Source organism: Chiloscyllium plagiosum, chromosome 8 (genome assembly GCF_004010195.1).
Source record: "Chiloscyllium plagiosum isolate BGI_BamShark_2017 chromosome 8, ASM401019v2, whole genome shotgun sequence".
NCBI lineage: Eukaryota > Metazoa > Chordata > Chondrichthyes > Orectolobiformes > Hemiscylliidae > Chiloscyllium > Chiloscyllium plagiosum.
In genome coordinates this window covers 33,815,655-33,822,032 of record NC_057717.1, presented here as the reverse complement: position 1 = coordinate 33,822,032, position 6,378 = coordinate 33,815,655, and the positions used below count along the sequence as shown (strand labels likewise).

At 43.6% G+C, this 6,378-nt stretch overlaps 1 long non-coding RNA gene across 1 annotated transcript in view; it reads right to left on the bottom strand.

Moving 5' to 3' along the window:
- Positions 1–2,087: 2,087 nt before the first annotated feature.
- LOC122552408 overlaps positions 2,088–6,378 on the bottom strand; it is a 16,756-nt gene continuing 12,465 nt past the window's right edge. The window contains exon 3 of the long non-coding RNA XR_006312369.1: positions 2,088–2,184. This is a non-coding gene — a long non-coding RNA (uncharacterized LOC122552408). The remainder of the gene's footprint in view (positions 2,185–6,378) is intronic.

Sequence of the window (6,378 nt, the reverse complement as noted above, 5' to 3'; positions counted from 1 at the left end):
CCTGGGTAATTATAGACCTGGAGCCTTACTTCGACTCTCGGTAAAGTGTTGGAAAGGCTTGTAAAAGGTAGCATTTATAATCAGCTGGAGATGAATAAGTTGATTAGAGATAGTCAGCATGTTTTTCTGACGGGTAGGTCATGCCTCACAAACCATATTGACTTCTTTGAGATGGTGACCAAAGAGGTGGATGAGGGTAAAGCAGTTGATGTGTATATAGATTACAGTAAGGCATTTGTTCAGGTTTCCCATGGTAGGCTATTGCCTACAATACAAAGGCATGGGATTGAGGGTGATTTTGCTGTTAGGATTGGATAATTGGCTTGCTGAAAGAAAACAGAGGGTCGTTGTTGAAGTGAAATACTCATGCTAGAGTTCACTTACTATTTGGAACTGCCAGGATCTGTTTTGGAAACATTATTGTTTGTCATTTATATAAGTGACTTGGGTGAGGGCATTGAAGGATGCGTTAGCAAATTAGAGAAAAACACTCAGGTCGGTAGAGTTGTGGATAGAGACGAAGGACGTTGTAGGTTACAAAGAAGCATAGATAAGCTGCAGAACTGGACTGTGATTTTGCAAATGGAGTTTAATGTGAAAAAGTGAGAGGTGATTCACTTTGGAAGAAGTAACAGAAACATAGAGTACTGGGCTAATAGCAAGATTCTTGGTAGTGTAGATGAACAGAGACATCTCTCTGTCCATGTACATAGATCCTTGAAAGTTGCCACCCAGGTTGATAGCGTTGTTCGGAAGGCATTCGGTGTGTGAGTTTTTATTGGTACAATCATCAAGTTTCGGAACCATGAGATAGTGCTGCAGCTGTACAAAACGCTGGTGCGTCCACATTTGGAGTGTTGCCTATGGCTCAGGTCACCGTATTAGAGGACGGATGTGAAAGACTTGGAAAGGGTTCAGAGGTGATTTACTAGGATCTTACCAAGTCTGGAGGGAAGGTCTAATGAGGAAGGCTGAGTGACTTGAATCTGTTTTTGTTCAGGAGAAGACGTTGGAGACCAATTAATTGAGACATATAAGATAACCAGAGGGTTAGATAGGTTGGACAGTGAGAGCCTTTTACCTCAGATGGTGATGCCTAGCATGACGGGTGATATCTTTAAATTGAGGAAGATATTAATATTAATATTAATTAATAGATATAGGACAGATGCCAGAGGTAGGTTCTTTACTCAGAATAGTAGGGGCATGGAATTCATTGCCTGCAACAGTAGTATACTCACCAACTTTAAGCACATTTAAACGGAAATTGGATAGGCATATGGATGAGAATGGAATAGAGAAGGCTAGATGGGCTGCACATTGGTTCCACAGGTTGGCGCAACATCGAGAGCCGAAGGGCCTGTACCGCGCTTCCATGTTCTATGTTCTAGAGGGCATAAGTGTGAGATGGGAGAGAAAAAAAACTGAAAAGGGATTCGAGGAGAAGATTTTTCACACAGAGGATGGTGCATGTATGGAATGAGCTTCCGGAGGAAGTGCTAGAAAAAAGTACAATAACAACATGTAAATGACATTTGGGCAGGTACAGAGAGAGGAGAAGGTTTGAAGGGATTTGTGTCATATGCAGGGAAACGTGATTCAGTCAGGGACTCTGACCAGCATGGGTTAGTTGGATCGAAGGAACCGATTCCATGCTGCATGACACTGTTCCAGGTATTGGAGGAGGAGACTATTGAGATAAGGCATGTTATAGACACTGAAGCAAGTTACAGCGATTGGGATGGTAGTCTGGAATGCAGCATATTTCAAGTATGTGTAGGGACTATCAGGGAGGAGGTTACTGGAAATGGAACTCTTACAGTAGTTACAAATTATTGAAGACACTGGTCCACAAGACATGCCACAGATACAGTGCTGCAGAGTAATGAGTCTCAGTACAACAGAACTTAGAGTAGGGGTGGGGATTGAGCCTGGGGTGTGTGTCTATACTGTGCTCCCCCTCCAACACTGTATCTGTGTCATGTCTTGTTAGCCGATGTTTGGAGCTCTCTCATTGCTCTCTGCTCTGTTCACTGTGAGTGATCTTACCGATCTGCAGGATTTATTGAAAGACCCAGATCTCTCTACCCTTTGTCTCTCTGGCTGACCAACCATCTTCAATGTGGTGATGGACGACACACCCAGCAGCTGGGAAGTCCACTGAGTCAGGAAATACCTGAGAACCTACAGGAGACAGAGGAATAGACAGAATGGGAAATTAGACTGATGTAGTGAGGGTTACACATGGAGAATGGCACTGAGTCCCACAGAGATCTGGAAAATCCCACTCTCCATCCCTGGCCTGTGCTGCTGTCTCTCTCTGGAGTGGATGATTTTGTTGGCTCAGGATCTGGAGTAGCTGCAAGAGCGAGAGGCATTGACAGAGGCAACAATTAGACACACACAGTGAGAGATATCACATGGAGAGATACTGAGTGATATCACCAGAGTGCAGGAAGGTGTGAGGATCAAAACGTTGTATATGAAGAATGGGTTTTGCTTCACGGTGCACTGGTTTAACTTGTCAAGGATGAGTAACCTGTGAGCAGGTGAAGTGATGGCCGAGTGGTATTATTGTATCCAAAACCTCAGCCAATGTTCAAGGAAGTCAGGTTTGAATCCCACCATCTGAAATGGTGCAATTTTAAATCAATAACTTGTAAAAATTGTAATTAACAATCCATGAGTAAGCATGAAACCACTGCTGATGTCCAAAATAACCTTTGTTCATCAAAAAGACACTTGTTCTTAAGAGAAGGACATCTGCCCATCCTCACGTGGTCTGCACGACTTACCCACAGCAAAGTATTTGGCTCTCAATTGCCTTCTGAAATGGCCAAGCAAGCTACTCAGCTCAAGGGCAGCTAGGGCTGAGCAATAAATGCTGACCAGCCAGACACACACATCCCACGAGTAAATAAAAACAATCCCATTGCACTGGGCCACAAGGGAACCATATGTATCCAGAGAGATAGGTTTCCCTGTGTCCCATGCATCCATAATTTCTGAATGGTTAGAGGTAATGAGGTGCTGTATGAAAGGATGGAGGAGTGCTGTGGGGACTGCAAAAGATTACAGTGATATCATGTGCTGGAGATGCTGGAGGGTAGGTTGGTAAGGGTTGGATGTGCTGGACAAGATGACACACATAATGATTTTTGTAGCGTTTTGGGGATAGTGGACATAATACTAAGTTTCAAAGTCATTTTGGAAAGAGATAAGGATAGTGCAGATGTGAAGAGACCAAATTTGGAGAAGCCCCCTAATCGTTAGAATATCACTATCACTGGGCATTATCACGATCATGATACAGCACCTGTCAAACACAGACTGGGTGGAACTATTTGCAGTTGGGCTCATATTCGGAAAAAGGAAGTATGTTAAAATGGTACAGTGAGAATTCAGGGCCAGTGTGGTCCTCGATGAATGAATGTCAAAGGCAGTAACTCCAGCGAATACTGATCAAGCGATATCGTGAGCTGGATAAAGAACGTACACTGCAATGAAAACAGGCGAAACCCTTCAAATGTATAGAAAGTGCAAGGGGGTCCTTCAAATTGAGGGTCAAAGAATGGACATGAAATATCCTTGGCAGATACTTTTAAAGAAAGGCCACAAGGTATTTGATCAGTATAGTTAGAGGGTTGCGCCTGTTAGAAATCAAAGGAACAATCTGTACATGGAACCAGAGGAAGTAGGTGAGGTCTTCAATAAATGCCTCCCGTCCTTATTCACACAGGAGAAAGGCATTGTAGCCAAGGATTTCAGTTGAGGATGGTGAGGTTCTCTAACATGTATCGACCAATAAGGAGGGAGTATTAAATGCTTTCACAAGCATAAAGGTGGATAAACCCCCAGTGCCCAATGAAATGTATCCCAGGTTGCTATGGGAGGTAAGGGAGGAGATTGCTGGGGCCCTGGTGGATATATTTGATACTTTGCTGGCCACAAGTCAAGTGCTGAATGACTGGATTATCCCTAATGTGGTTCCTTTGTTCAATAAGAACAACAGGAATAGGCCAGGTAATTACAGAGCAGAGAGTCTGACAGCAGGAGGAGGGAAATTATTGGAAAATATTCTGAGGATGAATCAAAACTTGAAAATGCAAGGGTCAACTCGGCTGCGTCTTCACTGATTTGGTAGAGGAAGATATCGCCTCAGAATTCAGTTGCGTTTTTTGATTTGGTCTCTCAAAATATTGAGGAGGGCATTGCAGATGATGTGGTTTACATGAACCTGAATAAGGCATTTTACAAGGTCTCACATGGAAGGCTGGTCCAAAAGGGAAGAGCCCATGGGATTCAAGGCAAATTGGTAAATTGGATACAAAATTGGGGGATAAACTTCTTTGTATACATAACACTAAGTTTCAAAGTCATTTTGGAAAGAGATAAGGATAGTGCAGATGTGAAGAGGCCAAATTTGGAGAAGCCCCCTAATCGTTAGAATATCACTGTCACTGGGCATTATCACGATCATGATACAGCATCTGTCAAACACAGACTGGGTGGAACTATTTGCAGTTGGGCTCATATTCGGAAAAAGGAAGTATGTTAAAGTGGTACAGTGAGAATTCAGGACCGGTGTGGTCCTCGATGAATGAATGTCAAAGGCAGTAACTCCAGCGAATACTGATCAAGTGATATCGTGAGCTGGATAAAGAACGTACACTGCAATGAAAACAGGCAAAACCCTTCAAATGTATAGAAAGTGCAAGGGGGTCCTTCAAATTGAGGGTCAAAGAATGGACATGAAATATCTTTGGCAGATACTTTTAAAGAAAGGCCACAAGGTATTTGATCAGTATAGTTAGAGGGTTGCACCTGTTAGAAACCAAAGGAACAATCTGTACATGGAACCAGAGGAAGTAGGTGAGGTCTTCAATAAATGCCTCCTGTCCTTATTCACACAGGAGAAAGGCATTGTAGCCAAGGATTTCAGTTGAGGATGGTGAGGTTCTCGAACATGTATCGACCAACAAGGAGGAAGTATTAAATGCTTTCACAAGCATAAAGGTGGATAAACCCCCAGTGCCCAATGAAATGTATCCCAGGTTACTATGGGAGGTAAGGGAGGAGATTGCTGGGGCCCTGGTGGATATATTTGATACTTTGCTGGCCACAAGTCAAGTGCTGAATGACTGGAGGATCGCTAATGCGGTTCCTTTGTTCAATAAGAGCAACAGGCATAGGCCAGGTAATTACAGAGCAGAGAGTCTGACAGCAGGAAGAGGGAAATTATTGGAAAATATTCTGAGGATGAATCAAAACTTGCAAATGCAAGGGTCAACTCGGCTGCGTCATCACTGACTTGGTAGAGGAAGATATCGCCTCAGAATTCAGTTGCGTTTTTTGATTTGGTCTCTCAAAATATTGAGGAGGGCATTGCAGATGATGTGGTTTACATGAACCTGAATAAGGCCTTTTACAAGGTCTCACATGGAAGGCTGGTCCAAAAGGGAAGAGCCCATGGGATTCAAGGCAAATTGGTAAATTGGATACAAAATTGGGGGATAAACTTCTTTGTATTTGAAATCCTTTCACCAGCGGGTGTACCATGGGGATCTGTGCAGGAATTGCTGATTCTTCTGTCGAATAATAACTTCAATGTGCAAGCATAAGGTATCATTAGTCGGTTTGCAGATGACACGAAAGGTGACGGTGCTGTTCACAGTGAGGAGGATGGTCTCTAGATACAGTCTAATGACGATCAGATGATGATCTGAGCAGAGTTTAGTACTGATCAATGTAAGGTCATACCCTGTGGGAGGTATGATAAGCGAAGGACAGATATAATGAATGTTCGATCCTTGCCGAGTACTGAGTAACAAAGGGATCTTAGTGGACATGTGCCTAGATCCCTGAAGGTGTCAACACAGGGAGACAGGGTGGGAAAGGCACATAAACTGGGAGCGGGAGGGGGCCCCATACTCTGGTGGGGCGAATTGCTTGAGAGGATATAAACTAACCTGGCATGGTTTTGGACCTTAAACAGCTGTAAGGCCAGAAAGAAGATTGAGGCCAGTGCACAAGTTAAAGAGAGAGAACATTCAATCGACAAGGCAGGCAAGAACATCGCAGGGAATGTGGAGAAACTGATGATTAAACTGCATTTATTTCAATGAAAGAGGCCTGACAGATGAACTCAGGGCATGGGTTGGAACATGGGACTGGGATATTATAGCTATTGCAGAAACACAGCTGAGGGAGGGACAGGAATTGCAGCTCAATGTTTCAAGGTAGAGATGCTACAGGAATCTTGGAAGGGGAGGCCAGAGAGGACGTGTGGTAGTGCGTTTTAGAGAGGATATTCCTGTGGGATCGCCCAGCGAAGCTATTCTAGTGGAACTGAGAAATAAGAATGGGTCATCACTTTGA